This window comes from Planococcus citri, chromosome 2 (genome assembly GCF_950023065.1).
Source record: "Planococcus citri chromosome 2, ihPlaCitr1.1, whole genome shotgun sequence".
In the NCBI taxonomy this organism is placed as follows: domain Eukaryota; kingdom Metazoa; phylum Arthropoda; class Insecta; order Hemiptera; family Pseudococcidae; genus Planococcus; species Planococcus citri.
The window spans coordinates 48,275,878-48,299,943 of NC_088678.1; the positions used below are offsets into that span (position 1 = coordinate 48,275,878).

General features: G+C 34.9%; 1 protein-coding gene across 5 annotated transcripts in view; it reads right to left on the reverse strand.

The window, feature by feature from the left end:
- Nucleotides 1-24,066, reverse strand: part of tinc (tincar) — a 183,138-nt gene that overhangs the window by 85,985 nt on the left and 73,087 nt on the right. The gene's annotated exons all lie outside the window — the stretch shown is intronic.

Below are 24,066 nucleotides of genomic sequence, written 5' to 3' on the forward strand. Positions count from 1 at the left end.
GTATTTTGTAGAATTGAAGAACGAAAAATGCTGGTTTAGATTTTCTCGTAATTTTCAATTATTTTCACAATTTTTAGTTTTATTCCCCAAAATCTTTTGTGACAATTTTTGCTCTGATTTACACATTTTTAATAATATAGGTAAGTGATTGTACAATTTTTTTCATTTGCAACTTCACGGAGTCTCACAAACAGGTCAGTGACCTTGATAGACCCGGCAGACAGACGATCATGGGAAGCCAGACAGACACGCAGCAACCTCGAAAGGCCAGATAGACAGACATATCGCCTTGGGTCCCTTGGGAAGCCATATTCACGGGTCAATGACTGTAAGTAACCAGACAGGCTGACTGGCAGATGTCCTTGGGAAGCCACACTTATGGGTCAATGACCTTAAGAGGCTAGACAAGAAGGCAGACGACCTTGGGAAGCCAGACAGGCACGCAGACAATCTTGAGAGGCAAGAAAAGCAGACAGACGATTTTGGGAGGCTAGACCGATAAGTAGTCAATAAGCTGAAAACCTGATCGGGATGATTAGATCAGATCAGACCAGATCAAATTTTGGTTAGAAGACTCACGTCTGTACAGGCACATCTGACCAGAATCGGGCGTCAGATTGCGGTACCATTTCTGAGCCGATCAGGAGCCTCCAGAAAAAGTTGACTTCCCGCAAGCAATTTCAAACACCTCCAGAAGATGTTGTACTTGATCAATTTTGGTAGCTAAACTTTAATCCTGTCACAAGTTTAATCTTCCCAATCGACTCGGGGCAGGTGAATCCCAAAGCCCGGGTGACAGTTTGAAAAATGTATTTTTTTTTAGAGGTGGAAAATCTTCAATTTTAAAAAAGTTCCAAAATCGTCAATTTTGCAACAAATTATACTAAAAATTTCTTCTACCTCTATAAAGTTGACCCCTGACCCCTTGAATCGATTACGATCATTTTTGAGCCTAATCTGGAGGCTCCAGCAAAAGTTGATTTCTTCTCCAGCAATTTCAAATCACTCCAGAAGGCGTTGTAATCAACTTCAGTGACAGAAAATTTCGGGGGTGGACTCAAGAAAGTAGAGAATAATTTGAGTAATTTTTGCAAAAATTGTAGATTTCGGAATTTTTTTTAAATTTAAGATTTCCAACTTGAAAAAAAAATTATTTTCAGGATTGATTTTTAAGAAATTTTTTAGGCAATTTTGCCAATGTTCTGCAGAGTTTTAGTGAACCACGTCGCAACAATTTTTTTAAAGGATCAAAAATGCAAAAATATGGCTTTCCGACCCCCCCCCCCTATTCCAGTTGTCCAAGGTCCGGGGAAAAAATTGTCATATTTTCGACATCAGGAGATGGTAAGCTAATTCCATCTGCGGACAAATATTTTGCCCTTCCATTCAAGTCAGAAAACAACGGGTTTTCTCCCCCCTCCCATACGAGTAGGAGGAGGATCCAGTACTCACGTTTTGCTGAGTGACTTCTTTGTCCTCAAAAAAAGTTCGACGAATGAATATTTTTTGCTGCTGGGATTCCAGACTACCAATTATTGGAATGCAAAAAAATTATATCTGGTATTTTTCCGTGATCTGAAACCTGCTTATCTTCATCCCACCACATTATAAAAGAATTGTCTTTACGGTATCGTAAGTATTTTCAAAGAAAACAAAAACGTTGAAATGCCACCGGCGACTAGCTCGCTGACTGCACAAAGCATAATAATATTATCGAAATTGAAAGAGAACAATGCATTGAAAACTAATCATTTTACAGCTGTCGTGGCACACACGTTAATATAACTCGTTCTAATGCTTTAGGGCGTTTACAAATTTCAACACTTAACGAAATTAAAGCCTTTGTGAGCGTCTATATATGTATACTTAAACAAATACCTACGACGACGCGAAATTAATGTCAACTCAAGACACGAAGAACGACGTGTTTCTCTCAAGAGTCTAGACTTCCTTAATATTTAAAGGTACATAGGTTCTTATTCGTACGCGACAACGACTCAAGTCAGCCAATTTTCTTATACATGCTTACAAAAATTCGCACGAAGAAGCGAAGGGAAAGAGGAAAAGGAAAGCTCGTCGTAAAACAAGCTTTTGGGTAAATCTGCATTAGGCAGATAATAACGCATTCGAGTAACAACGCGGCCATATTTCATAATTAAGGTTAAAAATTGATGCATGCGCGGCGAGAGTAGGTATGCGAGCGAAGCGCCTGCTGCACTATCAAATCAACTTTTCAGATAACTTGCGAAAGTTTTAACGCGTAAGGCGCACCATGAAACCAAAATATAAGCAACTTAGCGGTTATCATAACACGTAAATGACCCAGTTGAATATTAAATATAGCGACTAAATTAAATTCGTCTGCGGTATGTATTCGTCGAGATACTCGTTCTCGTACACCAGCATAGTATAGCAGGCCTTTTCCAACACTGTTGTGCTGCGCCGCTACTGTTACTACTACCATAAAGTTGCAGCGCGAATGTTTTACATAATTGATAAGAATATTATCATATTTTTCGCTCCGAGTGCGTTCACGTTGCTCTCTGTAAGTCTTGTGTATCGCCCGAGATCGTCCTCGATACCGCAGACGTTAAAACCTTCTCAATCCTGTAGGATTTAGCGCGAATAATACTACTAGATTTATATTTATTACGTATAATAAATCGTACGAACTAACGTACGGATTTACTCCAACATTCGAGTAGGCAAGGCACACGCTACACATGCATACAAAATGTACAGAACTACAAACTACACATACTTCCTTATCAGTTGTAAATTTCTCGCAGGTACGTATTAAAATTTTCGCGCTAAATCTCGACAGTCGACCCTACCTATAGACGATATGCAGTTATGCACGAATTGCCATACCAAATATGGCTGCATCATATTCGCATACCGCAAATATCATACCTACATAGTGTATTTTAGATCTAATGCTTGTCCCTATAGCTCCTACATGAATGTAGGCTACTCGCACATTGATATGACCCTCACAAAAACATTGAAAATCTTTTTTTGAGAGATATGGAGAGAGAGAGAGAGACATCAAAAGATATAAAAATATCACACTGTCAATTGGTTGTTTTTTGAACATCAGAATGCTCTGTTTTTTTTACATTTTAACTTCATATTATTAAATTATCAGTTAGGTAACACATTTTAAATGGAAAGTGGTCATTTTCATTTTCATTTCAAACAAAAATAGTAATTATGCACCAGAAATGGTAATTTCTTGATTAAAAATGGATGCTTATACAAAAATTTGTCAAAATTGAGAATTTTTCATCAAAATATACCAAACATGGGTAAGAAAATGGTGGTTTTCAATTTTCACTTTTCTCCAAAAACAGCCACATTTTGTCATGTGCAAAGAAGTACTTTTTTTTCTCCAAAGCGTCAAAGATAAGTAGGCAAGTTATGACAAAATGTGCCAGAAATTGACATTTTTGGCAAAATGAATCAACATTGGTCTTTATTGTCAAAATTTATTTCGAAATGGAAATTTTGATATCAACCAAAATGGTTTTAGTTTTTTTTGTCAAAGTAGGTCAAAAATAGTATTTCTCAATAAAATATCTCGACAATGATCATTCTACATATTACATCAACCTTAAACCAAAAATTGTCATTTTAGCAGAAAAAAAGGCCAGAAATGGCTTCTCTCAAAAAATGTTTTTAAAAAATTCTTATTATTTTTTTGAGCTTGGATTCTCACTTCAGAAGGAAAATGTGACGAAGGACAATATTTTGCCCAAAATTTACACGAGATGGTATTTTGATTAAAATGTGTCAAAAAAGTAATTTTTCACAAAATCAAAAATGGAATTGTTTGGCAAAATGCGCCAAAACCTGTTTCTTTTGTCAAAATGTGTTCGAAATGCTCATTTTTTGTCAAAATGCAACAAAGTAATTTTTTGCCAACTTGTGCCAAAAACAGAACCCCCCCCCCCTCAAAGAAACACGGATTGTTCCAAAATTGGCCTTTCTTTGTGAAAATGTTTTAAAATGTTCATTTTTACCAAAATGAAACGAAAATAGACATTTTTACCACAATTGTCAAAAATGATATTTTATGCAACAATATGCCCAATATTACATCACTTTTGCTAAAATTTTTTTTTTTTTTGGTGTTTATAATTGCAAGATTATTACACCCGTGTAGAGAGGGGTTTAGATTTGATTTATTAGGTTGATTTTTTTTAGTAGGGTTATGAATTTTTGGATTTCAGAAGGGGGTTTCTGGGATAGTCATTGAATTTGAGTCTATTTGGAGAGATAGTCTTGTTTGCTGTAATTTAGGACAGGTGAATAATAAATGTTGAATGGATGTTGGTTCATTATCACAGAATTGACAGGGGGGTTTTGGAATTTTTTGGTAGAGGTGTGTGATTTTAGAGTGACCTATTCTTAGGCGGGTTATAGTTATTTCTTCTCTTCCGTTTAAGTGATCAAGGTTCTTCCAGGGGTAGATTGTTTTTTTGTGTTGAAAGAGTTTGTTTGATGTCTGTGATGACCAGAAATTTTGCCATTTTGAGTGAGTATTTTGTGTAAAGAATGATTTTATATCGTCAGGGGTGAAAAAGGTGAAGGGTGTGGGGGGGGGGTTAATGGCTGATTTTGCATAGGTGTCAACAATTTCATTACCTTCAATGTACCGACAAATAGGGTTTTCCCTAGAAGTTGTAACCAAAATTTGCTGTGGTTTGTACAATTATGTGAAATATTCATTTTTGCCACAATGCAACAAAAATAGACATTCTTGCCAAAAAGTACAAAAAATGGCCCATGTTGTGAAAAGAAACCAAAAATAGTCAATTTCCCAAAATATTATGTGTACGTCAAAAATAATCTTTTTTTGCCACAAAAAATTGTCTTTTTTGTCAAAATGTGTTGAAATGGTAATTTTTGCCCAAATAAACAATAATGGCCTTCTTTTTCAGCAAACTATGTCAAAAATAGTCCATCATGTCAATCAGTCTTTTTCGTGAAACAAAGTTAAAATGGCTAATTTTTGCCAAAAATGCAACAAAAATGGTCACTTGTAGCAAAATATAGATATGTATCAAAAATTATACATAGGTACCTATACTTCTTATGACACAATCATGCTCAAAATTATCACCTTCCCAAAATATGCTAATAAATGCAACAAAAAACGACTTCTTGCCAAAATACACAAAAAAATGATTATGCCAAAAATTATCACTTTTTCCAAAATATGTACTTACCTACCTATGTCAAAATAAGACTTGCTGCCAAGAAAAGTAAATTTTTTTTATCAAAAATGTATTAAAATGGTAATTTCTGTCAAAATGTCACAAAAAGTTATTTTTTGCCAAAATATTGCAGAAAATGGCATGTTTGGCCAACAGATGCCAAAAATGGTAATTTTTACCAAAATATGCCAAAATTATTCGTATGGATATTTTTTGGCAAAATTCAAATGAACTTTTCAGAGATTCGTATAAAATAAATAATACAATAGTAATTTTTTCAAATCTTTTTTCAGTTTTTTTTAGACTAAAAAATATTTCTTTTCCACTTTTAAAAAAATTTTCTTCAATTTTTTTATATTTTTTTCGGTTTTTAAATTTTTTTTCGAAATAAAATATTTTCTCATGCGATAAAATTTTAAAATATCGCCATTTTCATTAGTCAATAAATAATATCGCAAGTCAAATTCATCTCCATAGATGGAAATTTACCCCCATAACATTTCTTCTGATTATGCCGCAAGTCGCGTCATCATCTTTCATTATCATTAAATTCGCCATAAATGTAAACGAACTTCTTTGCGCCGGCGTCAAATCAATCGTGCCCATTTCATACCTTCTATTTAAAATTTCCACAGTGTAGAACCTTGAAACTTCCCGCATATAATTTAATATCTCTCTTAAAACACACCGGTTAAAAAATGATTTACACCTTCCATTCCATCACAGTACATCTTTACATTTTACCTACCTTATACGTATGTATACACGACAGTGATACTTGTATCAAGTACGTACTTCAATTTCTACAAGAGTTTAAAACCATACAGTAGGTACTTATTAAAACAAGTTAAACTATTGTTTACCCAACTAAACAATTCTAATATAAACGTCGAGTGTATAATTTTAGAACATCTTCTCTACGAACTTTATGTTTTTTTAAACGTTTCGACGTTCTGTATAGGCTTTTTTCCTACACCGAAAAGCTTCCCGCGTCCAGAATTAGATAGGCTGTCGCGTTGAAGTCGAAAGAAGCGAAGGGTCTCAAAATGTGCATTGTACGCGCGCTAATAGCTTTCCTTTTTTTTTTTTTTTTTTTGAAACAATAAAACACCAGGTTTTAATATAATTACCGAAGGGTTAATTTAATTGAAATCCATCCAAATTATTGACTTTATGGGTTTAAAAAACGCCATTTTTGTTACCAAAACAATGAAAAGAAGCTCGTTTCTCCCCTCCTCCCTGCCCTACATAATTCTCTAACTGATATTTAGACCTAATCGAATCCCTCGTTATTATCTAAGCTGCTAAAAATTAATCCCTTCGAATAATTATTTTTCAATTTTTGCAAAAATAAAGTTATTTTATTTTATATTTCGATCATCTCATTTCATCTTTTATTTGGAATTTGGGATATGAATGAAAGTCACTCTCTCAAAATCATCATTGCAACATGAAACCATCAATTAAAACCGCAATGAGTAATAATCCGGCATTCTTGATGACTAATTTTTACAACAAATTTCTTATCCGGATGACCTACGGATACAAAGTACCATACACGAGACTTGCCCAACCAAAGTATACAGAATCAACCTTAATAATTGGTAAAACTTATCCGTAATCGAACTCGTTTCAATTCTAAACAACAAACTCGCTATTATCTCGATTCGCGCACATGTACGAGTACATTCAAATCAAACTGTAACTAATCAATTTCACAGAATGACGAGAGGATATCTTCAGCAAATAAACCTTGGAGCAGATTTCCATACCGAGAAGAACACAGCCCATTCATCCATTGTTAATGCGGCGGGTGATCCGACTAAAACAATGGGCATGTACAAATTGATTAATTAGAGATGAATTGGATTCGCAATCTTCAGCTGGCCAGGGTATGTATTACATGGTGGGACTTTTAATTCGAGGTTTTTCGCATTTGATTAAGTCACGAGAGCAAGTTTCTAGCTCAGCAATGCTGTTTTTGCAGGGTATCGTGTTTTGGAACAGGTAGGTAGGTAGCTATGGAGTCAAATTTCGCCAAAACCTACGATATTTCGACAATTGATTGACTTTCGCGAGGATACTCGGCGAATTTTCTGCCACGAAAAAGAAAGCGCGTGATGCGTACAAAACGTCAAAAAAATCTAAAGTACATTTCATCGTTGAAATTCTATACCTTTCTAACGAAACACTTCTGCTATTCGTACATAAAAATAATTATCTCGCTCGTTCCCATAACTCGTATAGTTTTTGACGTTTACACGTTCGCGAATAGGTATTTTGAAAATTTTAAATCGCACAAGCCTGGAAAAAACATTCAATATATCATTCGGTTCAACGCAACGTCGATATTACGTACTTATACCTACGAAAAAGTAGTACTTTTACGTGAAACTACAGATTCCTTTTCTTTTATAATTGAAAAAAAAAGAATTTCGGTGTATCAGGTGTACTCGTAATATCTTAATATTAGGTGTCGTAAATAACTGAAGCTACGTTCAAAATGACATATGCTACAGCAACGTTGCCAGATTGAACAGACATTTTGTGTATTCATTTTAAGCGAAATTTGATTTACGATACGCGTACACCGTGAGTTTAGGTAGGCAAAGCTGTATTGCTCGTAAAAAATCGCCAATTTTGACATTCATTCAAATTCATCGAAACGTACAGCTCAATTTTTTTGAACGTGGTTGTTTTTTGTTAGACGGATTTTATTGTTTCTTTGAGAAGAAAAACTGGACTTTTTTGTAGATCTTCCATCAAAACAAATTAACTTCGGGAAGAGAAGTACGGGAGAGAAGTCACTTTTCAGTTTTGTCGTACTCGTACAAGAGGAGTATCAAAATGATCAGAAATTTTTTGGACCAAACATGAAAAAAACAACCCCCCCCCCCAACAGGCCAAATTTTAGTGATAAATTTTGCTGTCGAATTTTTAATGAATTTTTGAAAGTTCAGATACTTGAGTACCAATTTTTAACGAAAAACTCAAAATTTGATCAAATTGAGGTAGAAAGCTGAAATTTGGTTCATACCCTATTTTAGACCTTCCAAATTAATTGATGGTAGTTTTAAGCTGTTCTGAAGCCTTCAGTGAATTTTAGGATTTCTCAGTTTTGGAATTGCTATGAGAAGCGACAAAATGGAAATCAATGCCCATAAACTCGAATCTACCATCTTTTTGACACGCTTTAGATCAATTGGGCACTTTTGAAAATTTTTTGTACCAACAGATTCAAATCGAAAATTTTCTCCAGCAATTTTTTCATCTGAAAACGAATGAAAGATGTCTTACACAAAAGCATAGGCAAGAAATCTGAAATTTGATTTGCTCCTCATTTTTGACTTCTTACATCCGTGTGTGTTTCTTTTGAGCCATTCTGGAGCCGACAGCGAATTTTGAAGTGATTTTTGCAAATGAGAGTTGAAGTGGGTTGAAAGGGTCACAAAGACAATAAGTTCAAGTTCATCGGTGATGAATTTCATTTTCATCCCTTTTTATGGAAATTTTTCAAAATCTAAAAAATCCAAAAATCCGTTGGAGGCTCCAGAACGGCTGGAAACTACCACCAATCGATTGTGGAAGTAGAAAATGGGAAATTAACGAAATTTCACTTTTTCGCGTTGACGAGTTCTTAAACGAGAAATTTTTCATTTTTTTAAAATGATTAATCATTGGAGAAAATTTTGAATTTGGTCCAGCAGAAATTTTTTTCAGAAATTGGTGCCAAAATCGATGGAAAAGATCATATAGACATTAAATCCAACCTCATAAGTGTAGAATTTCGTTTTGATCTTTTTAAATAGCAACTTGACTAAAACTGGAAAATTAAAAATTCCGCTCGAAGCTCCGGAACGACTGATCGAAACCACTGCCAATCGCTTTGACAAGTCAAAACAAGAACAAAAAAAATTTCAACTTTCTACATCTATCTGATCAAATTTTGAATTTTTTCAAAAAAATAAGCCAAATTTGAAATTTTTAAAATTTGCCAAAAATCAAATTTAGTTCCTAAAATTTGGCCAGGAGGTACATTTTTGAAAATTTTTTCAATTTTCCAGATTCTAATAAATTTGGCCAGGAGGTACATTTTTGAAAGCTTTTTCAATTTTCCAAATTCTAATCTAAAGAAAAGCCTGCTGGTTGAAATGCCTCTCTCGTTAAAGCAAAAAGAGCTCATACGTTTTCATCCAATTTCAAACATTTTATTATCGCGATATTTTAAAGACTAATTAAAAAGGCTCGAAATCAAACAATTTTTTTTCGAATCCTTTCACACGAGCCATCTTTCATATCTCGCATTTATTTACATCGACACTCGCGAGTGTTTCGTTTATGAAAACCATATTCAGCGAAAATACCTTCGAAAAAACATTTTAGCTTTTTATTTCCACGCGAAGTACTTTCTTTTTTTAATGCACTCGATATTATTCATGACCTAAATGCAGCCTACTCACGTTTTGAATTTTATATTTTCGCGCACAAAAGGACAATAAAAAGTTGAAAATTCGCTCATCAATAATAAATCCTTCGGGTTTTATAACTAAAACGCTGTCGACATTGGTGAAAAACTAAATTAAACATTTACGCGCCACTTGTGTAAATTTAATAACGAAAAAAGGTTAATAAATGTATCCATCAAAACTTCCATGCTGCATCCTTTGCACGTAAATGCCATAACCGCGGGAAAAAAAAAGTTGCTTTCGCGATAGTAAAAACTTTTTTCACTCGGTTTAGCGCTGGGAGCGAGCGATGCGACGTTGTTTCATTAGAAAAACATTATTTACGATTCATTCAAAATATTATTCGTCGTATAAACCTTTTTGAGAACTGACATCGATCGGTATATGACATTGCATAGTCTATACCTAAACCTATTATGTGTACATATTTTGTCCTACAGAATACATCGAATACATGATATAGCGCATCACGTTAAAAAACGACACGCATCTGTGTTGTGAGAATATGTCATCTCAAACATATGCTGGTCGTATCGAAGAGGGTAAAAAAATCTGTTTTCGAACGTAATCCATTGCATTTGTACGCGAACATGTAACTATGTAACAACGTCACGTGTTTCGTAACAATTTACTAAATGCTTCTGAACCCCGCTCTGATAGAGGTCAGTAAACCGAATGAATGACATTGAATGAAAGCACCAATCTGTCGAATTGACGTTCTTTTTTTCAGGAAAAAAAAGGAGTAGGTACCTACGTAGTACGTATACGTAAAAAAAACGCATAAAACGACCTTATGAATAAGGGGTATAAACTCGAATATGGTTAGCGATAAAAAGGAAAATGACCTCGACGCACCGAAATAGCATCAATCATCGTCATAACCGTATTTAGAAAGTAATACTACGCGTAAAAACATAACTTCTTTGGTGTAATTTTTTGGTAAATAGGCTTTTCGGATACGTCCCAGTACCTTATTAGTGACGTGAAACGAAACAAGGACGTAAGGACGTTTTATTCAATAGTGTACAATTTTTAACGACTGATCATTTTGGTGATAATTTGCGTGCTACACGTGCTACCGTTGGTAAGAATTTTCAACCGCAGTGTGACGTGAAATTATGTAAATTTGGCCCCTGCCACGTCGCTCGTCGCCTTGTGTAAACATAATCGAAATGACGATTCGGTGTCGTTTAACTTTATTTCTTCTCAAATCTTCGTGACCACGCGTACAAATGACCTAACGAAAATACCAGCGAGATGTACGCGCAATTTACTGGTGTTGTGTTTGGCCACGTTTACAACCGTGGTGACTGATGATTACTCGTCTCTGATACAGCATGCTCTTAAAATTCGGCCAAAATATTAAATTAAGGGAACTCGATGAATAAAAATTGTAAGTAAGAGCAAAGAGGAAAAATTCCGCTTCTTATTTCGAAAAAAATGGAAGGCGCGCTACGAATATTGAATGCTTAAAAAATGCTAAAAGTCTTCCCGTTTCAAGCGTAGGCAAAATTTGTAACGAATCAAGTTCTAAAAATTGGAATTTTTTACTCCTTCGAAAAGGAAGTATGCAATTTCTCCTTTGAGAAAATGTAAATTTTGCATACACTACAAAGGTGTCCGATCTTTCAGAAAATGATTTTCTTTGGCCTTGCTTGGTTTTACAAATCCAATTTTTTCAATTTTCTAGAATTTCAAACATCAATTGCACATAAAGTGAAAGGAAGAGGAGGGGGGGGGAGGTCAAATTTTTTGAAACGTCATCACCATCAAATTTCAATAATCAAATCCATAAACTTTTGCTAGTTCTGATAAATAAAACTATGATCGAGGGGAGTGGGGAGGAGGGAGAGAGGTTAGGATGACTTCAATTTTGAATGTTCAGATTTTATCATCACGTTTCTTCAATAGCTAAATCAATTCATTTTAAAAACTTTTTTGATAAAAAAAAAAAAAATGAACTTCATATGATATTTGAGGCATCAGAATGGATTTTGAGACAAACTAACCAAGGGGAAAGGTATTGAATGCCCTGAAAATTTTAAAAAAATGACTATTTTAGTGATTTAGATATTATGGCATTGCACTGACTTCTTTGGTTCAAAAACCAGCGAAAACATAAAAAGCAAAACTCAGAGAATAATTCAACTCATCTGATGAGATTTTATGAGCACCAGCATCATTGAAAAACAGCGAAAATTTGCCTAGTTTGACAAACTTCTTAGACTAAAAAATTGAAATGGATAATTTGGAGGTATGTAGTAGGGAATTAAGGACCCATGGTGAATTAAGTGAGAGCAGAGAGGGGTTTGAGATGTCTCAAAATTTGAAAAAGCAAAAAGTACCTACTTACTTCATTTATTTTCAAACATTTTGTTGCAGAAATAATTAATTCAACTCAATACTGATTGTGCGGGGCCCAAAAATTTTGAAAAAATTTCGATCATTGAAGCCATTTTCACCTTGAAGGGTGCACCTCATTTTGAAACATTGGAATTTTACCCCCCCCCCACACCATTCTTACCTTAGTTGAGAAAATAATTATATATTTCTGATTTTTTCCAAATATAAAAAGTCATGCTAAACCCCCCCCCCATTTTTTGTAAAAAAAAGAGAGGAAAAAATCAGTTACCTGATCAAAATTTTTCTCAATTCTGCGTTGCATGTAACTAGTAATTGAGTAATTTTTCTAAATGATCCCTTTTTTAAGGAAAAACTTCTCATTGGTCCTGCAAGGTCTTTGGTCCTTCTAAATGAGGCCTTCAAAGTTACAAAAAATCAACAAAATATTAAAAATTAAAGTCCATAGAAATTTTTTGAAAATTTTTCAATCCAATCATTTTCAGAAGCCTACTTTTTCATTATCACAGGGAAAGGGGGAATCGAAACTACTAAACAGTGCTTAATATATGATAAAAAATATACCACAACTTTAAAACGTAAACATTTCAATTTTTTAAATGATACTTATTTTTTGAGACCTGTGGTTGAGTGGGAAGGAAGGAGGGAAGGAGTGATGGTTCCAGGACGATTTAATTTTACTAAAATTTTCCGAGATTTTTTCCATAAAAACTAACCACTTTAGGATGGGAGCAAAAAAACGCTGACCTTTTTTTCACGAGTATTAATTTTATAAAATAAGAGCAACTATGGTCCGCATGCTGTCCATAGGTGGGGACGGAGTGGCTGAAATTGGTATATGAGTTGAGTTTAAATAAATAGGGACTGAACTGAGGCGTTGAAACTAGACTATCCAATTTGAAAAATTTTGCCCAATATTTCGATTCTTTCAAATTTTATAAAATTGCAAGGGGGGCTCATCAGCATTACTTATTTTGATTGAAAGGGCTAAAAATTGCATGGTATAATTTTCTCATCCAAGATAATAGCTTTGAAGAGTGGAGTTATACCAAAAATAATACATCCAATCTACTGCAAGTTTCTCATACCCAAAATCGGAGTAGGGATTTTATTTCAACTCATGAATCAAATGTTTTTTGATTGAGCAAATTTTCGTATTTTTGAAAGAGTTCAAGGCATTATAACGTCGACACCTATCCTCTCCTAAACTTTGAATTACGAAACCTTAAGTTTTGAGATCAAGAAATCTCAGTTTAATCAAAACGAATCGATTTAGTAAATTGAGAATAATAAAATTCTGGAAAATTTTTCATCGAGCATAATATTTTGTTTGCAGGAATAATATACATGATTTATCTCCACTAAAAGCCGAGTATGAAAACCAAAAAAAAAATATCTCTTCGCCTTACTCTAAATCTTGAATCGACTTTCAGTCCAAATAAATTTCCCACTCAAAAGTCCAACATTTCAAATCAATTTCCACACACTCGTCTTTCATTTCTTTCATCTCATTCTTCAATTCAGTTCACTGACACGAGAAAAAGAAAAACTACCTTCGAACGAAAAGATTACCTGTTAAAATAACCCATGCAACACCACCCTTGAAACTTTGCATGGCGACACGACGACGTTGCAATTTCGCGCAAAAAATCATACCCTATTCGTATAGTTTTTATTTGTCTTGCAACCAGAAATGATTAATTTTACGAATACATCGGTCGCTAGGGAATACTGTCAGTGCAGCGGAACACTCGAAATAGAAAGGCAAAAGAAATATTACGCCGGTGAAGAAATTTATTACTCATGAAAACTGCTCGACTCCAGGTATAAGATAAACAAATAATAGAGTGGAAAAGGTAAAATAAGAAAAATACCATGTAAGCAGCGTAGGACATCCATAAACGAAGGGGAGTTTGCTCTTTTCGATGGGAATTAGCGACGAGCGACGAGAAGTATTCGCGAAAGCTTTTTTTCTTCGTTTTGAAAGAAAAAAGAAAAGAAAATGTTGCACAAAAAAAGCATAATCTTTACCGAAAGAATTAGGTATACCTATATTCGATATTCTATACTACGTTACGTTTATGTAGACGAGAAAATCATGTAGTAAGGGGAGTTAATACGGTGAAAAATTCGACAAACTGTATAATTTAGTTAGAGGGGTGTTTTTTTTTACTCAATCTAACAAAAACTTGTCATCGAAAACTCTAATTTTATTCGTTAATTGAAGCGCGATTGAAAAGAATTTTATAAATTCGGCGCCATATTTACGTTGGTGTGGTTGGTACGCGGTTTGATTTGCTATTGCGAATAACAAACGAAACGAATAAAATTCTTTTCAAGTATTTACTACAATGGCATAGGGCGAGAAGAGACGATGAGACGAAACTTGATTAAAATAAAACTCATTGTGACGTTCTGAAAACTAGTTTTTTTTTTCGTCGAGGTGCGGTACAAAAATGAGAGCAGGAAATGATGAGACCCGAGACTGATTTTAATTAAACGGCAATAAACTCGAGAGAAGAAGAAAAAGCATTATTTAAAATATAAACTTTTTCTTTTTAAAAGAAGAAGAAAAAAAAAGTTACCAAATACATTATTTCCTCGAGTACTGAAATAATTGATGAAATTTAAATGAGAATTGATTTTTTTCGCTCGCATTTCCGCAGCAAGCGATGGTACTACAAGTGCATCGGCCACAGCAGTGGAGAAATTTCCAAAGTTCCTTGTTCCAAATGAATCAAAAGCTTTCGGAGTAATTCTAGCCTATGCGGCAACCACTGCCCCGTTTATGTGAGATATTTCGTGAAATGTAATTTGTACTGCGTTAATTAGTACAACGCGAGGTTCTTTATACAAAACGCGTTTAGCTTTTCCCCAGAGAGCAGGATTCGTTCCCAGATTACGACCACTATGTTCGCGAAACAATAGCCGATGCAAAATGGTCGCGTTTACTTTTGTATTCGTAAGGTATTGTAATATTTTGAATGTAACGAAACTGAGAAAATTAAAATTTTTTTGCTTTTTTAACCGCGAATATATGTAATAAAACGTGACAGTCGAGTTATACTTAATGTATCAACGTTTCCACTTTCCAGTTAACGAGAAATGTCTGAGGTGTAAAAGAGCTTGGCGCATTTCGCCGACGTTTTTTACGACGAGTATTGTGCATGAATTTTATCTGCGAGCTTTTTTTGCCTAATATTATGTATTTCTGTTTGGTATATGTATAAGATTATCATTTTTATTGTACGACCAAAGCATTTATAGGCTCGTTATTACGTACCCATATTTTTAGGCGGATTTTCACCAGAAAAAAGCTCGACTATTCCTCAGAATTTGATTTACATAAATAATCTCGGAAATAAAATATGGGAGAGGAGGATGTTGGGATGGAAGATGCGAAAGATCTATATTAGACTTTTTCGATTGTTGATAAGTAGCTAAAATTATGAAATTTAAATAGAAAGAGAGAAGCCATTCTGTACTATTTCGAACTCATTTTAGCATCCCAGTGAAAGTATTTCAACCAGTAAACATTTTTAAAAACTGAACAAAAGCTATACCCGCCTATATCAAAAGAGTTGACAAATTCACTTCATCAGCCAAAATTTTAGGCAATTAAGTTCATCTTTGGAAATTCAAAAAAATACAATTTGTGCACAAAAAGGCGGAAAATCACAATTTTAATGGCGCAAGAAAGATGAAATTGTATACACCAATGTTTCCAATCGCTTTGAGCACTTCTGGATTCTTCAGCAGATTTTTGGAAATAAAAAATTTTGTTCAAAATGAATTGGAAAGCTTAAATTTACTCCACACATCGTAAAATTGGCTCTTTATATACGGCGCATCAAGAGAGATGCCAACTCAAGAGGTGCTTCAAGGTGATAAGGTAGCATTTGGTTTTTTAAATTTGCCAATTTCATTGCCAGTTGAAAGTTTCTTTTACAAAAAAATCAGATTTCTTCGGCTCTTTATTAAAAAGTTAAGTACACCATGGGCAAAAAAATCACAAATATAAAAGAATTTTTTCAGCTGCTTCCATAGCTCTTTCATTTCTTTCAGAATTCAAGCTCAGATTTTTTTGCGCTGATTTGATTTTTCTCAAAGGCAGAACACTATCACGATACAAAGATTCAAGTTAGAACTTTCGATTAGTGACGTAATGAAGAACTGTCTTTACGACTACGAGGAAACCACGAAATTTCCAACCTACTCACCTAGAAATTCAAAAATGAGTTTGAAAAAAATTTTAAAGTGTACCTATTTCACAAATTTACCTATTGAACTTGCAATCAATCAGTAATAAAACCTTACTAATTTGAGTGAGACATACCAGCAATTTTTCAAGTTGATTATTCTGAAACGAGACCAAAAAACTTCGAAGAATTCGTAAAAAAAAACAATATTTTTTTTCTACGAGTAAAATGATTGATTTTTCTGGCTTCAATATTTTTCAGAGTAACATTTTTTTTTGAACAGAAGAACAAATTAAGACTCAAACGAAGAGGAAAAAAGCAAAAAGCTCATCAAAATTGAAGAACTAAAGTAATACATGATCTGATTATTTTTTACAAAGAATCAATTTTCCGACTCACGACATTTTTAAAAATCCGATCAAGTCGTTGTCAATCTAAATATGTACTGAAGAAAAAAAACAATTGGGCGAAAGTTCCTGAAATTTTTTTATTCTGATTCAGGGATGAGAAAAAAATTATTTTTGATTAGAAAAATTCCCTCTCAAGGTCACCGACCTTCCCTTTTTAGCCTCTTGTGGTAGTCTGTCAGTCTGTCTGGCCTCTCGAGGTTGTCTAAATACCTGTCTGACCTCTCACGGCTGTCATCTGTATTCCTGTCTAGACTCTTAAGGTCATTAACTCATCTGACTGGTCTCTCAAGGTCACTGTCCTACCAGTCTAGCCTCTCATGGTCGTCTTTCTGGCAGTCTGCGCTCTTAAGGTTGCCCGAGTGTCTGTCTGCCAGTCAAGATCATCTATCTGCCTATCTGACCTTTCAATTGGTCATTGACCCGTCTGTCTGTCTGTCTGTCTAGCATCTTAAGGTCCATTGACTCGTGTGTCTGGACTCTTAAAGTCACTGATCTACCTGTCTAGCTTCTCAAGATTTTCTGGCTGCCTGTTCTTTCAAAGTCATTGACCCATCTGACTGACCACTCGTGATAGTCTGTCAGTCTGTCCGACCTCTTAAGGTCACTGATCTACCTGTCTAGCCTCTCATGTTTCAAATCATTTCAAAATTGAATAAGTTTCAAGACGGTTTCAAAACGTAACTCCAGAACTGTTCGAAACCACTAAAACCCGTTTCCAGTCGATTAGGAGGGAGGAGGGAATGACAAATAGTTCGCAATACTAAATTTCAGCTTTTCATCTCGATTGAATAGAATTTTGATTTTTTCCCGCTGTTTTTAGCTCACTGATTTTAAAAAATTCCACAAAACTCCAGAAATGAGCTTTAGCACCTCGTAGCAGGCCTCAACATCATCCATACAGAAAATCCGCCTCAAGGAGCACCGCAGCTTACAACCGAAACTTTTTTCTCGCTTTCTTATCTCATGACAGGGTTACATCTAATTTACACTTTTTGCACGTTTCTAACAAATTTTTACTACGATATTATTGCATACGAGAGTAAACGTACAAGCAACCCTTCATTTTCCATTCTAAACCTAAAAAAAAAAACACGTCTAAACCAAGTAAAATACAAGCCAGTCGAATTTCGACGATTATAATCCTTTATAACCCACCATTTAAGCCCTTTCTCTGGCCAACATCTTAAACATTTCCGCCACCATAAGGAGAGACCTCCATTTTGTGGTTAGACCATAACATACGCATACCCCACAGCGAGCACACACGCTTTAAAGTATAATTTCTAAACGAGAACCTCGTTTAATTTGTGTTTTCATGGAACCGTTAGGTGCTTGGTGCTTGATGGTAGTAGTAGATGTAGTAAAGTGTAAACTACACCGAGCTGGGTATATATGACTATCAATGAAGAGAGCTTTCTTCGTCGTTCGTCGAGAAATAAAAAAACACTCACGCTAGCCCCAAAAATCAACTGTAAACGATGTAGACACAGAGTAATGCAGTTCAACACGCGATTCCGCCTTTTTCCTCGATTCTTAACGAAGGGAAATCTCTTCGTCGTTTTCTCGAGTCTCGCGACGGTCGACGACGATTCGTATAAATACTCGAGGGCGGCGCGGACTCGTATACCTTTTCTTAGTAAGCTAAACAACGTTAAAGCTGATTATGTACTGGATGAGTGAATTTGACAAAATCAAATGACGAGACGTAATAACGTTATTAGGCGGTACATTGAATTACTTGAGGTAGCTATAACGATCCGAGGTATATTATGTATCAACGAAAGAAAACACTTTTCTCGAATAAGTTTCACCTTAAGCGATACGAGTAGATATTTTTACACTCGTATAATACATAAAACCACCAGCAGCACACGAAGACGACGATGAAAAATTCATCAAGAACGTTGAACCACAATTTGAAATACGAAAAAAACACCACATATAACCTCAGGTTTTCAATTTTGTCATCATGTTAAAGGAAAACATTCATTAAAATGTCGAAAATTTTACATACAGGTACGAGTCAAAATATACCTACGAACTAACTTGAAAATTTATACGAACGAACCACAAAAAGAACGATTCAAAGCGACGATGATTTGTAGAACATTTTGTTTCGAATATTGTTTTCAAAGCGTGCGAAAGTTCGCGTGCCTAAGTTCTACTGTAGGCGTACTACCAGTAAAAGTTGATAATTTACCGCTTATTTAGTTGTTCTTTAAATAACTGCATGAAATTAATTCTTTTTCGCTTTTAATCCGAACACGCGAACTGTAATCTTTGTAGATATGTTGAAATTATTCTCGAAATTCTACACGCCAAAAAAGCTGCCAAATCAAGGGTGAATTTTCTCGCTGGCTGAGTTTCGTCGTCGTAGGGTACTTTGCGGAAAATAATCGTTGTAAATTTGCGTATAATGAGACTATAATTTGAATTTTCCAACGATTACGCGGATGGTATTTGCTCTTTGTTGAAAAATACCAAATATGTTGCTCAAAGGAAATACTGAATGGAATCAGTGAAAATTATTACCAAGTTTTATCAAACTTCATTTAGAATGTTTATCTAATTGTTTACCTTCTATTCATAAAGCGGGTCGAAAAAAAAATTTCCCAGATTTTGACGAAAATTAGTGAAGCGAAGTTTACTTTCAAAGGGTGACTGCATGGGAAAATTTGAGCCCCCTAGTGGCTGAGCCTGAGCCAGAGATCCTTAAACTACCCGTAGGATAGGGTCATCATTTTCGAAAAAAAGTGTTTTTTGTCACTTTTGGGCAGTGTGGCCTGTGCAGTACCTTAGGCAACGACCCCCCCCCAAAAAAAACACCTAAAAAATTGGGCTCAGATGTGATTTATAACAAATACTCATTTTAGGGCACCGATTTAAAAAAAAATATCAATTTTTTGGATTCGAGCTTTCGGTATCCCTCAAACCTTCTAATTCGAAAAATTAATTATAGAAGTCGGGAACTAGTATGTAATTTGCTATAATTTCCCACATAAGAGCAAAAAACATACGACATGGAAAATACATCACCGGCCAGGCGGCCACCACCAACACATAACAAAACTATACATAATCCGTCATCCAGGAAGATCGATACATGCACGTTTATTTAAAAGACAATACGGTATAGATGTTGAATAAAATTGAAGCAATATGATAGTACATACAAGTAAACATACGTACGTAGTGTAGGTAATACATCCGATGCGAAGTAAAACAAAGCAAACTTCAACATTTCAAATACACTACAGCTCCTTTAAAAGCAAACATATGCAAATTGGTTGGCTTACATTGTAATTAAATTTATGCAGATATTACGCCAAACATACTGCACATTTTCTCGATTGTTGAACACGCAAAGGCAACGAAATTCTAAGCCATGCGATGCCATGGATGGCGCGGGCGTCGTGAAAATACGAATATGCCATGTACAAAATCATATCACTGCATTAGACTGAACATATGCGAAAAAGTATTCCAAACACACGGCAATTCCTTATAGAAAGGAAATACAATGTCGGAATTTTCCTGCTCTATTCGTATCACGAGCAACGATAACATGAAATTTGATTTTTCTCACGACTGCGACTGCATTACCATACGTATAGAAATAGATATAAACATATACAGGGTGTCACATTCTTGGTATGAAAGAAATACATCCTTTCAAGTACCCATCTCACTTGAATTTTTTATGGAAAGATTCACAATTGTTTTGGAATCACTGAACCGATTCTCGAAATCATGGAAGGATTGCCACACATACGAGTCTTTTTTTTTTTTGAATTCGTTTATTATATCGCGACCCTGACCAAAAGTTACCCTAATCTAATTGCTTTGAAACCAATTTTTTTTCAACTTCAAATTTTTCCTTTAAAATTTTAATAATAGCCGAACAATAGCCCTGCCCCCCCCCCCACAAAACATGACCTGCAATCGAAATTGGTTTTATTCTCAATATGTATATTTTTTGAACAGGTTGTCAACAAGATCTCTAAACCAAAATTTCCAGATGCACACACCCTCTCTTAACCCTTCAAAAATCTGCTTCAACTCCTGGCACTTGAGACATTTTTTCAATTTGAACTACACAGATCATATCATTTAATCTGACTTTGCTGGTTCCACATGAATTCTTGCGATAATTTTGCATTTCAATGTAATTTTAGGGCCCCAAGTAAGTTGGTTTACATTTTTTTCTTCAGAACTAAGTTCAAAAGGGGTCACAATTATTGATTAGCACTTCTGCAACGAGCTGTATACAGAAATCAGAAGTAGGTACATCGGACGTTCAAAGGGACACCCTGTATACTATCTTGACATCTCGCACAATACTGCACTATCGATATCTGGCACATTATGTACATAAACTTAGACAGCTATATTGGTGGCGTTTGAAATCCCTATACCGCTTTTAATTATTGGTTTTGGCCGAAAATAAAACGAGGGAGGTTTGGTTTCTCAAAATATGCTTCATTAATTTTTAGTTAAAACGAGCTCTCGTCATCGTTTCACAATTAATCGATTATACTTTGTTCGAATATAATTAAAACTGTATTATTAATTAAACCGCCGACAGATGATTAATAAACGTCCACGCCACCACTCACAATTTCACTTTTTCCCTAATACGAGTACGCTTCCACTGAGCTGTATGTATACGCAATTTTACGTATTCAAAAGAGCATCCACTGTACCTACCTACATTCAACGCAGCTTCGATCAAATTAATAACTTACACGTAATTTGTACCTATACCTACATTTTATAATTCGAGTCCAATAGGTACTGGGATACGTATATTTTTAGACATAAGACTACACACCGTCTGTATACATAAAATACGTGTACACGATGAGGGGCTTTTATCTCAAAAAAATAGCATTTTCTTCAATCCCAGCTGAGGCTTCGAAATGTTTTAACGAATTACCGACGAAACGGGCGTTTATAAAAGTTCCATTAGTTCGCGTGTAGAAAAACATTAAACTTTTACGATACGTAGTCAGCAAGTTGAAAGAAAAAACTATGATATTGTTACCATTACTTCAACTTAAATTTCAGATAAAGCTTTAAAGTTGAAGCTTTTATTTCCTTTGCTCGTATACCGTTCGAGTACGAATATAAAGAATACACACCCGAAGAAAAAAAATACCTATATAAGAAAAAGGTACACTATGTCTCGCGGCTATTAGCGTACAAGTGAGCCAATTACTCGGTTAAGTCTTGCGATTTAATCTCGTATACACATCTCGAAACGCGCCAAAAGTTTACCAAAAACCAGCATCATGTGTTGGTAATTTGATAACAATATCCATCTTGTTAAATGGCGAAACTTGTCCGCAAATATTCACTTTTTTTTCACACTGCATCGACATTGAAAATACCCACCAAACAGTCAAAAAAAAAACACCGAGCGATTTATTTAGCCCGTATCTTCTCTGCAATATAAACAACTGAACAAGAACGCACGTGAATCCAAAACATAGAAACTTACCCTTGTAAGATCTAGCCGCGAGTTCAACACCCTATTCACCATAACAAGGACTTTTCTCACTGTGTCTAATGGGAAGTTAATGACCTAAGTTGTGCAATACAGTTATCTTCTGGTTGTTCCTTTTCAAAAAAGGACAGTATACAACCAGAATGGAGAAGGCTTTTCTCTAATCTGCGCTTTTTGTTACGTCGTATCGAGTACTGCGATTTCCGTTCCTGTCCATTTTTTTTCTTCTTTTTTTTCTTCTTCATCATCGCGTAAGTTGTCGTGTAGTTGTACAAAAGAAAAATAGATGGGAGGTCCGGACAATCGTTTTGGTAACTATTGAAATCTCGACAAGAGTCGAACGTGAGTAATTCACATTCTGAGTTTTAGAAAGAACACAGCAGATTTCCAGACCTATTGGCCATTGTAGGCAGACGGGGGTAGGAACTAGGAACTTAGGAAGGTTGGTATAAGACATATGGAATCTGTTTTATGATTCAAAAAATCGATATACGTAGCTAAATATGTACAAGTGTGTCTCATTTATGAGCTCACGCTTAGCACTTCAAGTTGGTGAGCATTTTCCTCTTCCCACTTTGATGTCTCAAAAAACACAGTGATTTTGTTCAACTAGATATGTACCTATCTATTGAAAATGATTAAATATTTTTCAAGGTCTGACAAAATTTCAAAAATTTATCCCAATTTCGTTCAAGTACCTATGTATGACTTTTTTTTAGTCCATATTACGCAAAATATGGCAAAAAATACCAGTAAATTTGTAAAAATTACCAGCAAATACCAATCAAAAACTTATCGAGAATTGCAAGTAATTTATCAAAAACTACTAGAAGTTTACCAAAGATCACCAGTAATTTACCAAAAATTTCCATTGACTTCCAGAAATTTACTCATACCAAAAAAATTTTGTACGTACTTTACAAGAAATGTTTATCAATTACTTAGTTGCAAAAGAATTTCCAATAGTTCTCCAAAAATTACAAGCAATTCGCCAAAAATCGTTACTAGCGGAAATTACCAGTAATTTACCAGAAACTACCAGTAATTTACCAAAAACTACCAGTAATTTACCAAAAACTACCAGAAATTTACCAGAAATTACCAGTAATTTACCAGATATTACCAGTAATTTACCCAGTGCCGGTTTTAAGGGGGGGATTTGGGTGATAATCCCCCCCAGAGGCCAGTTTTTTGGAAAAAAAATTGATGCTATAAAGTGGGAATTTTCCGAGTATTTTTGTGCTCTTGTTTCACTGAAATGGATGCCGATTACAAATCGATGTTTATTTTTTTCATCTTTTTTGAGAACAAGAATAATACTTTGCAGGCAAATTTCAGTCACTGAGGTCCCTCCTTTTTAAAAATTAAATAAATAAATGACATATTTATTCAGTGGCGTGGCCAGGGAAAGAAGGGGGCCATTGTCCTCCCTTGCAAACGAAAATTTGAAATGAAACATGCAAAAGTGAACTTTTTTTTTGTTCAGACCCATTTTTTCTAAAAATTTTCGCTCTCGCTTCGCTCGAGCAGTAATTTTACCTTCATTTTCATAATTTATAATCACCACACATCACGATAGGTTTCCAGAAAATGACTCCTAATTTCGATTTTTCATGCCTAAAAATCTGGTTTTGCCTCCTCCTTGAGGAAATTCTGACTATGCCACTGTATTTATTTGATTTCTGCTCTCCGAGAAGCTTAATTTTACCCCCCCCCCTCCCCACCCAAAAAATGAGACGGCAAAATTGTTTGGTTCTGACCCAATTATCCCCCTCCAAGGAGAAATCCTGGCACCAGTACTGCCAGAAACTACCAGTAATTTACCAAAATTTACCAGTAATTTACCAAAAATTGCCAGTAATTTACCAAAAACTATAAGAAATTTACAGGGACGTGGCCCCGAAC